Source organism: Nyctereutes procyonoides, unplaced genomic scaffold (genome assembly GCF_905146905.1).
Source record: "Nyctereutes procyonoides isolate TBG_1078 unplaced genomic scaffold, NYPRO_anot_genome, whole genome shotgun sequence".
NCBI classification, from domain to species: Eukaryota; Metazoa; Chordata; class Mammalia; order Carnivora; family Canidae; genus Nyctereutes; species Nyctereutes procyonoides.
In genome coordinates, this window is record NW_026575140.1 from 27,207,958 (window position 1) to 27,219,017 (window position 11,060).

An 11,060-nucleotide genomic window follows, 5' to 3' on the forward strand; every position below is an offset into this window, starting at 1 on the left:
AGGTGTCCGTTGAGGACAAGGGACATTTGGGAAGCACACTTAAGCTGAGTAAGGAGGGCAGTGTGTTCCAGGCAGAGGCGTCAACTTGGGCTGAGCTCTTGTGACAGGAGAGGGCATGGTGGGCGCAGGACTGAGGAACCAGTGGGGTTGGGATGCAGAGGCCAGGGTGAGTGGGGGCCGGGGAGGCTGGAGAGGCAGACTGGGCCCAGCCTACAGGCCTCGTGGGAACAAGGAGAAGCTTAGAAGTGTTTGGTGCAGGGAACTGGATGGCATAAACCTTATTCATATTTTGCAAAGATCATGGAGCTCAGAGTGGAAAATGGGTTGGAGGGGACCAGGAGACCAGTGGGTGCCCCAGGTAGGAGCTTATAGAATGGTCTAGGTGGGAGAAGATGGGAGTGATGGTGGAGGGACCGAGATGCAGATTGGTTAGGCATCTAGGAGGTAAAAGCAAGAGGACATGATAGATGGAGGGTAGGAGGTGTGGGAAGGAGGGAGGGAGGTGCCAAGACGTTTTCAGCTCAACACCCGGATGAAGGAATGTTGACTCACTGGGAAAACAGCAGGCTGGCCTATGGGGTGAGAGTTGCAGGTTGGTTTTGGGACAGAAGGAGGCATCCAGGCCACTAGAGGTAGGGGTCTGGAGCTCAGAGATGATCCTTGGAGCATCAGCGGCCCACAGGGGCAAATTGCAGCCAAGCTGTGGATGGTGCCATGGGCAGGAGAGATGGAGGGGAGAGAGTCCTCCTGAGGCCTGGAGGAGTCTCAGCAGTCTCCAGTCAGGCAGAGGAGAATGAGCCATCAGATATCTGGTTCTATCTTATTTTTTCCTCTAAATAGGAGACACAGTTTGGAAAATACCAATGTGTTTTTCTATTTTGCTTTTATACCCAAATGACGTGCTCCTTAGCAGAAAGCTCACAGCCCTCACTGAAACCCCTCAACATCTCAGGGGCTTCGCACCATAGATGCTTAGCTGGGACTCCTGGGAGGTCCAAAGGGGTGCTCCTGCCGGGTGGAGTGGGGGCCTCCACGCAGTCACTCAGGGACCCAGGCTCCTTCTACGTCGGCTCTGCCTGAGACAGGCTTGCAGAGGCCCACATTCTGCTCACTCACAGGCCACTGTCTGGGGACTCGGGACTCGACACACCCGGCAAGCAAGGGAGGCCAGGATGGGTGGTCCCTGCAGGGAGGAGGAGGAAGTGGGTGTGGAGAGCAGCTGGGCAGCTGCTTCTCTAGCTCCCATCAGTCTGGGGGTGGGGGAGGGGAGGGAGGGACCCTAAGAAAACAAAAGCTAATGGCTCATTTCTGGCGTTCAAAATTGGATTTTACAGCAAGAGGAAAGGCTTGAAATCTAGGCATTGTGGAGAAAGAAAGGACTTTAAAAAGATTCCTTTGACCATTTTTAACCTTCCAAAGTTAGAACCTTCCAAGATTAGAACCCTCCAGGGCCTGATGGCAGGGTGGCATGTCTTCTTGCCTGTGGATGAGACGTCCCGTCTTGTCAGAGGTGGAGACTGGAGGCCTACAGGGAAGGAGAGGGAGGGATCTTTGGAGGGGCCACAAGAGAAGCCCACCCACCTGGGCCCTGCACAGAGCCAGGAGGCCTTGGGTCCAGGGGCCCCCTGATGGTCAAGGCTGGGCCCCACCCCCTCCTGGAGGATTTTGTTCTGGGCCAAGCTGGCCCATGCACGGCAGTGGCAGCAGCCTGGCTGCAGCGCACTCTGCTCAGAGCTGAAAGCGGAGGGGGCGACCCTTCACGTCGGTGCGGAAGGTCGGCCTGCCCAGCAGCGGGTGGGGACCGGTGGAGAGACCCAGGGGATCCCCTGGCCCAGGCAGGGCACCCGCAGACCTCACCACCGAAAGGGAAATCCGGGGACTGTCTGGGGTGGGGGGCACCATCCCAGGAGGTCACGGAGCCCCGCCCCTTCCCAAACAGCATCCTGGACCGGGTGAGGACAACGCCAAGGGCTGTCATATCAAGTGATCGGGTCAGGCCCAAAGGGACTGTTCACAGGAGCCCACTGGACTCGATGTTACCCCGGGTCCCACCGGCTTGGTGCCTCCCTGACCCCCCTGCTCACGGCGCACAGTCGGTGATGGCTTTTGAGAGGGCTCGGGTCAGGAAGAGAGAACCGGGGGACCCCAGCCCCTCTGCAGCCCCGAGGCCGTTGGGCCCACGGAGCGAGCCTGCGGCGCGGCCGGTAGAGGAGGCTCCCGAGCCGGCCTCGGGGCAGCGACGGCCCGCGGCGCACCTGCCATCCCCGGGCGTCCACCAGGTGGTGGAAGAGCCTCACCTTTGCGGGCCTGGGCGCGAGCCCGCCGTGGCCGTCCTGTGCTCCTGTGCGTCCTGCGCTCCTCTGCATCGGGTGGACGGGTGGACGGGTGGACGGGTGGACGGGTGGACGGAAGAGGCCATGGGTCTTTTCCAGCATTTTCTGACCTTGCGAGAATTCGTGGTTCCGAGACTGAACTGTTCGTGATGCATTTTTCTTGCAGAGCACACAGCCACGTGTTTTTTTTTTTTTTTTTAATGAATATCATTGTTTTTAATAACATCTTGTGCCGGGCCCTGCGCTAAGGATTTTGTGCATTTTGAACCTCATCTGCTTATCCTAATTTTTTAAAAAATATTTTACTTATTTATGAGAGACACGGAAAGAGAGAGGCAGAGACACAGGCAGAGGGAGAGGCAGGCTTCATGCAGGGAGCCCGACGCGGGACTCGATCCCAGGGCTCCAGGATCACACCCTGGGCGGAAGGCGGTGCTAAACCACTGAGCCACCCAGGGATCCCCATCCTAATTTTATGAAATGGGTATTATCACCACCGTGTGTTTCTGATCCGGAAGCCTGAGGCTCCCTGGAAAGGCGAGCCCTCACCACAGTCAGGGTGGGAGGGGAACCGAACCCCAGGACAGAGGGACCAGGGTGCAGCCCCCACAGCAGAGGAAGGAGGGCCGCGGAGGGGTTGTCTGCAGGCTGGCTTGGGGGCCCTCATGCCGACGGGCTGGCTTGGGGAGCACCTGCCTTCCACCTGCGCAGGCCCGGAGCACGTGGCTCCTCCATAGAGCCAGCCCGACACCCCACAGCCTGGCCTCCGTCCTCTCTCCTGCCCGGGGCTGCGGCTTCCCTCTCCTCCCACTACCCTGCCCGCCACAAGTGGCTTGTCAGGAGAGGGGCTTCCTGGCTCCTGGTTCAAAAGATCTAGGTAGTGACAGGGCCACAAGTGTTTCTCTTTGCACCAGTGTGCACGTGTGCATGTGCGTGAGGATGTGGGCGGGTGAAAGTGTGCTTTTGCACAAACGTTGTAGAGAAAAGTACTTTCTCTAAATTTACGTGGATGTAAAGAGTTACTGGTGTCCTCTCATCAATATTGCTTTTCACTCTGTGGGGAAGTTTCTACTAATCTGACGCGCCCTACACTCACACACATACACACATATACACACGCATACACTGAGCCACCCAGGTGTCCCGAATTAGTAAACTTTTATAAAGTAAACTTTATCATGAAATCTAACAGAAAAGTGCATGTGACAAAGCTCAGGGATTTATACTTGCCTGCACACAAGCACATGAACACCTACACCGCCTGCGTGCATGCACACTCCTATGTATGCACGCTGATAAGTATGCTGATAAGACACATGTAGGCGTGAACACACGTGCGTGTGCACACACAGTTCCTGTTGCCATAGCTCCTCTTGCCGGGAGGGCAACAGCCACCCTGAGACTGCATTTGAACTCCGAAGGTCTGTTTCCATCAAGAAAAAGTCACAAAATGACCATCCTCTAATTACAATGCAAAGCAAATGCTAGGAATAACCCGATTCCTTTTTGTCCAGTCCGGAAGCATCTGGTAAAGGGCCACACGCAGACCTGCGAATGCATTTACTTGATCTCATACAATGGAGGCAGTTGGAAGTTGTGTTGTTGAACCTGTGTCCACACAGGGATGTTATGGGTTAAAACAGTTATGGGCTGCCTTGGGAACTTGATCATTACTGTTTCTGCAGGAAAATGACACGCCCTCCTTATAGAGCCTGCGGAACCCAACCCAGTTCGGGACCGGGTATTAGAACTCTAGGGTTGCAATTAGAGTCTGAGCTGAGCCAGAGCAGGACCCCAGGGTCTGGATACCAGGCCATGCTAGAGTCAAAGGGTGTTGGACTCAGGCTCCAGAACCAAGACCCAGGCAGTGGCACCCAGGGTGGCTGTGAGTCTCATCTGGACACAGGGTTGCCAGAGAAAATGCAGGATGCCCAGTTAAATTTGAATTTCAGGTAAATAGTGAGTAATTTTTACACAGAAATGTGTTCCAGGCAATATTTGTCACCCTGAACTTCAATGTGCTCCATCCACAGCGCTGGTGAGACAGCTCCCGGCACCTGGCAGAGGAAGCCACCTCTGGGAGCCCCGGGTCTGGGCCGATGAAGCTGCCAGGTGGTCAGGACCCCAAGGCTCTGGCTGCTTTCTGGTGCCTGGGCGCCTTCCTCTGCCAAGCTCAACTCCATTTGCTGTTGTTCCCCTGAGAGAAGAGCGAGCCTAGCATTCACAGAGGAGTCTCAGCCGACCGCTGGGTGGGTGTTGAGAAAAGAAACTTCTGGAGAGTACATCTCTGGGATCTTTAAAGTTCCAGTGGCTTTTGTGCTTTATCTCTTTATTTGCTTGTCCAATTTATTAAAAATTTGAATCTACTGAATAGAAATTTCTTTTTTTTTTAAGATTTTATTTATTTATTCATGAGAGACATACAGAAAGAGAGAGAGAGGCAGAGACACAGGTAGAGGGAGAAGCAGGCTCCATGCAGGGAGCCCGAAGTGGGACTCGATCCCGGGACTCCAGGATCACGCCCTGGGCCGAAGGTGGCGCTAAACCGCTGAGCCAGCCGGGCTGCCCTGAATGGAAATTTCTAACACGTAACCACTGTATACACAATTAATACATTTAAAACATAAAAATTTCAAATTATTTTAATCTTTTATTATAAGAATGTCCATTGATTAGTAAACTTTTTTTAAAAGAGTGTATTTATTTATTCATGAGAGATGCAGAGAGAGAGGCAGAGACACAGGCAGAGGGAGAAGCAGGCTCCATGCAGGGAGCCCGATGCGGGCCTCGATCTTGGGACTCCAGGATCACGCCCTGGGCTGAAGGCAGGCGCTCAACCACTGAGCCACCCAGGTGTCCCGAATTAGTAAATTTTTATAAAGTAAACTTTATCATGAAATCTAACAGAAAAGCGCATGTGACAAAGTTAACAGCTCAGGGATTTATCACACACAAGTTACCACAGGCAGGTCTGGAGCAGACTCTCCAGCTCCCCAGAAATCCCCCTCGTGCCTTCTGTCACTACCCCTTCTCTCAACCCCTGCCGAGACGTAATCACCATTTTGACCTTTATGTCCATTGCTTTCTGGTTTTTTCTGTCGCTGTAACAACCACACGTGAGCCAGTTTTATTGCCTGCAAAAGCTGCTAGTTTACTGGGAAGGTGGTCCCAGGAAGCAGGAATGACATGGGGGGAGGAGAAGAGCTAATAATGCAGATGTAAGTGACCCAGGTAGGTCACCCACGTGGGCCACGGGGGCTCAGTCCTGTCCGGCCTCTGAGAAGCCCGATGATGTCCTACAGGAGGATGGCAGCTGGGACATTTATCTAGCAGCTCCCTGTCCCCTCTGTCTGAGGGATGCTCTGGTTGGAGGCATTAACCGCTCTGCGTTGTGGTCGCAGGGTTTGGAGGAAGAGCGAGTCCTCAGGGTGCTAGGGAAATCCCAGCAGCTGGAGCTGGGAGCTGCCTGCCGAGCTACCGGTGAACGCAGGTGAGCCAAGGAGATGCGCAGCAGGGCTGCTTGGCGTGTCCAGATGCTGCCAGATGTGGAGATGGCCCCAGACTTACATCAACGCACTGCTTCCTCATCTGGAAGTCTTACTACCAAGAGAAAAAAAAAAAGGCAACCAAACTAAGCAGTGCATTTCGTGACGCTGACGCGAGCTCCTTGGTGCAGGCGGACGGGAGGCAGCCTGCAGGCCGCCCCCCCCCCCCCCCCCCCGTAGCTCCGGGCCGCGGTGTGCATCCCTGGAAGCTACAGTTTCGCTTAGCTTTGGGTGTTGGAATCAGAAGCGTGTGCTCTTTTGTGTCTGGCTTTTTCTGTTCATTCTGATTCTGAAGGGTTGTCTGTGTTGTTGCGGCCCTTAGCTCATTTTCAGAGCTGCATGTGTTGTAGGAACCCTCAGGCATTTATCCATCCTTCTGTTGACACTTGGGCTGGTGCTAGCTGAGGGTTATTATGATCATGCGCTTACGGACGGTGTAATACGTGTCCTTGGTGGACATATAACACATTTCTGTTGAGTATGTATCTAGAAGTGGCATTTTGGGGGAAATATATGATTGCCTTTAGTAGATAATTTTAAACAGTTTTGCAAAAGGTTGTACAGACTTACCCTCCGAACAGCAGCGTGTATTGCTCACACGTCTGGTACTATTTGTCTTTTACTTTTGCCATCTGGTAGACATACACGGGTGTGTAGTGGTGGTTATAATTTACACTTCTCTATGACTAATGAGGTTGGGCATCTCTCTGTGTGTCCATTGGTCATCTCAGGATCTCCTTTGTAAGGTACCTGGTCAAGATTTTTTCCTCGGATTTCTATGAGGTCAGCTGTCTTTCTTATTGAAATTCACTCAGATTGTCCATGTTTTGACCATTCCTCTTTCCCAACGACGTTTCCCTATGAGCACAACTTTAGATACATTCCACACATTGTGACACGCTGGGGTTTTTTTTCATTATTTATGTTAGACATTTTGGCAAGACATCCAAGTGACAAAATATGGCTCAGAGTCAGACACAAGGGCTGGGGACTCCTCCATGCTTGGGGATGGATTTTGAGCGAGGGAACAGATCTACTTCTGCTTCCAGTCTGGTGCTGCCGGTGGGGCTGGAGGAGGGCAGGCTGATGGGTCCCCTGATGCACTAAGTGCCAGCTAACTACTGTCTGGCTGCCAGGGAGCCTTCTGCTGTATCCCCCTGTTCTCTAAACTCTGTTCTACTGCCTACTTCATCCCTCCACTCAGATACACATCCAAATCGGCTCCTCAAACTCGCCAAGTCCGAAACCCAAGCCCTTGACTTCCTCCCCCAGATCTGCTTCTTGCTTATGAACTACCACGGAAAACTTAGACCGCATTTAGGGGCCCACTGAGATTTGGGGTGGAAGTATCACTTGCTTCTGCAGGAGCGCCCTAAGGCAGGAGATGATCCATTCTCCACAGCAGAGATGGGCTGCCCCTTCTATATCCCTCTGGCCATTTCCCACATCATGAAGCCTGAACTCTGCCTAATTTTCCAGGCCCTCCATCATCTGCTTCCCTCATCTCTCTCCTGGACCTGCACTCCCTTCACCCTGGCCCCCACTTGGGTGCGAATATCCTCTGCTCTTTCCCAGCTCCGGGCCCATTCCTGGCGAGTGTCCAAATCCTCCCAATCCTTGACATGTTCCCTCATTCCCCTCGTTTCCCCTCATCTGCCTCCTCGGGGTTGCTTGCCTACCCCACCTGATCTCCCGCCTCATAACACAATGGTTCCCACTGCTCAACACTGTTTCGGCTCTGGTTATCTTTTGTCCCTGAGCAAATCGGTTGGCCCCGTGAGCTTAGCACACCCTCATTCTTGGTCAATTCTGCCGGCTTGTTAAATGACAGGGACTGATTTCTGACATCAAAGAACGAGTTATTTTAGCTCCACAGAACCTCCTCTCCTCCCCTCTGCAGGGGGGACATTGTCCCTGCACTTGATTTCTTTACACACGCAGTGGCTGCCCAAGCCCAGGAGACCTTCCCATCTTTGGCCTAAATGTCTTCTTGGGATCCCTGGGTGGCGCAGCGGTTTGGCGCCTGCCTTTGGCCCAGGGCGCGATCCTGGAGACCCGGGATCGAATCCCACGTCAGGCTCCCGGTGCATGGAGCCTGCTTCTCCCTCTGCCTGTGTCTCTGCCTCTCTCTCTCTCTCTGTGACTATCATAAATAAATAAAAAAAAAAATTAAAAAAAAAAAAAATGTCTTCTTGGCCACAGGGTAGCCTGCAATAAGCCCCAGGGAACAGAGACAGACTTCTGTCTCCTTTTCTTCTGTGCTCTTAGGCAGTGGTTCTGACACTTTGGTGTGACTACACCTACCTGGCGTGCTTTTAGAAATGCTTGTTAGGACTCCTGCAGAGAGTCTGACTCGGCAGGCCTGGGATGGTGAGTTTGACAAACGTCCCACTGCTTCTGGACAGATGGCACCAGGGCCACACATGAGACACCAGGCTCCTGCGAGTTTTGGAAGGGCTTAACGACTCTGGTTCTTGGAACTTCTTTTCACACACAGCCTCTTCTGTCCTAGCTTTGAATGTACTTGCTGTGCTATATTTCCTTGTAGGTGTCCCTCAGTGATCATCAAAAACTTGAACTGGTTTGGAACAACTGCCTCTGGGCTCCTGGGCACCCCCTACAAAGGCAAGTTCAGACCTCCGACCCAGGTCTACCTGGGCTCCTGAACACCATTTATGCATCCTTTCAGTGACTGATGCAGCTACTGGGTGCCAACCAGGTTGGGGTCTTGGCTGTCTAGACGTAATGACTTCAACAGCTATGGGGCTGAAAAGGAGTTAATACATGACTCCGATTCCAGTAGTTAGCAATTGGCATGGTTCTCCTGGAGAGGAAGCATCTGGTTTAGATCATGGTTCGAACGGAGCATGCAGTTATCAAATGTAGCACAAGAGAAAGGAATGCTTAAATGTTGATCCTAATTTTATTTCTAGAAGCTTAAGGGAAGAAAGAGGTGCATGTTTATATAGTTTGTATATGCAAAGAAAAGGTCTGGAACGATACCCTCTGAACTACCCTAGGGTCTACCTTTGGCAGTGGCATCTGGATGGGACAGGTGACATTGGCCTTCTATACTAATTCAGCCACCTTGGCACTCTTCATGGGGTGGTTGTTGTTCTACAATGAACACCTGCTACTTTATAATAAAATAAGTAAAAAGGAGAAAACCCAGCACAGTCTCTTTAAATACACATCCAGGGATCCCTGGGTGGCGCAGCGGTTTGGCGCCTGCCTTTGGCCCAGGGCGTGATCCGGGAGACGCAGGATCGAATCCCACATCGGGCTCCCGGTGCATGGAGCCTGCTTCTCCCTCTGCCTGTGTCTCTGCCTCTCTCTCTCTCACTGTGTGCCTATCATAAATAAATAAAAAAAAATTAAATACACATCCAACAGAAGTCCTTGGTGTTCTGTGTAATGAAAGTAGTGAAGCGCAGTGTCAACTGCTCTCTCTTGAGTTACTGCATTCACCTACGACCGGGATGTTTCCAAAGGGGCTATGACTTAGAACCAAACCATGAATGTCCTCATGACAGAGGAAGGATCTTGGAAGTCATTACAAGCTTGTTCCTGTTGTCCAGGAAGGGACTCCTGCCATAATTTATAGGGTAGTAGAAATGAAAGATTTCTGGATGACCCTGGACTCCTATTGCTATTTTTGCACAATATGAAGCGCATCGTTTCCTGACTTCTAATTTTCCCAAAAACCTCACTTAGGTGCTTTTGAACTTGGATGGAACAGAAGGTCGAGCTCTCGCTGGCTCGATCCCTGAGCGTTATCTCCACCATTTGAACACCGAGGGCTTTGTCTTCATTTCCACTTGACTAGCAAGGTCACGGGGGCCCCCCACCCCCAAATCTCCACTCTGCCCTCCCACCGTGATGTTCCTTCTGTCCAGGAGGCATTTGGTATTAATTCACCCGCTTTGTCTTCCCCTCAGAGAACCCGCCTCCCCGCACATTCATTGCCTCCCTCCCTGGGCTTCACTGAGGCCGACAGTTGACTTGCCAACAGACAGACACCTCATTATTTACCGTGTTTGAATCGGGACTATTTTTCTGTTTCTTGGAAACCTCCCTCAAGAGCTCCATAATCTTTTCTCTGATGAAAACAGTCGCTCCTGCTGAGCGAAATTCCACTTACGGCCCCAACACAGCCTACGTTGTTCTCTTTCTTAAAGAGATTTTTTTTACTCCATTTAACTTGTTTTTCAACTCAGCTCAATGGATCAGACTTACCCATTCAGGAGGAACCTGCTCAACAGCCGTTGTCTCTTTCAAATAAAATTAGATTCTTTACTCAAGGGCCTACATTATAGAAGCAGCCAACTTAATAACTTTGAGGTTGCCGCCGGCCAGCCATAGGGGTTGACGAATCCTGCTCAGCTTGAGTGGGTTGCCCACCCTGGCCAAGGCTGTATATGCTTCATGCAAGTCGCCCCAAGGACGCTGCCCCCATTGCTTCCTGGGAGAAGTACCACTAGATATGATGGGTGCCTTGTTGCTGGCTCCTTCACAGACTGGGAGAGGCCAGGGGCTGGGGAGGCCTCTCAAGGTGGTGAGAACTTTTGTCAACGCCGTTGAGGACTCTGAGCAGGAGCTCAGAGAGGATTCTTCATCATGCAAACCACTGAACATGTCATTTCTGGATAATTCTAGAGGTGTAAATCATCTTTAGATGCTCTGCTCACTTCTTGTGAAAACTCTTTCACTCTTGGAAGGTAGATAGACTTCAAGGTGTTTGGTGAAAAACTGAGAGTGTAAAGTCATCAACCATATTTCTCAAGAGGTTTAATGTGTCATAGTTAACATTTTTAATTGCTTCCAGGTCAATTCTTGACCCTGTTCCAATCGTGATCAAGGGCTTTGGCGTTTGGGACGCCTGGATGGCTCAGTGGTTGAGCATCTGCCTTCAGCTCAGAGTATGATCCCGGGGTCATGGGATCGAGTTCCGCATCCAGCTTCCTACAGCTTCTCTCCCTTGCCTGTGTCTCTGCCTCTGTGTCTCTCATGAATAAATAAGTAAATAAATAAATAATCTATAAAAAAAAAAAAAGAAAAAGAAAGGGTGGCAGTGTGAGAGTTTCTTCTCCCCCATTGCCAATATACTTTCTTAGGCCTTGGTAGGACCCTCTTTTCCCGGCCATGGAGTAGGACACAGTGGGGAGCCCATTTTCCCCATGCA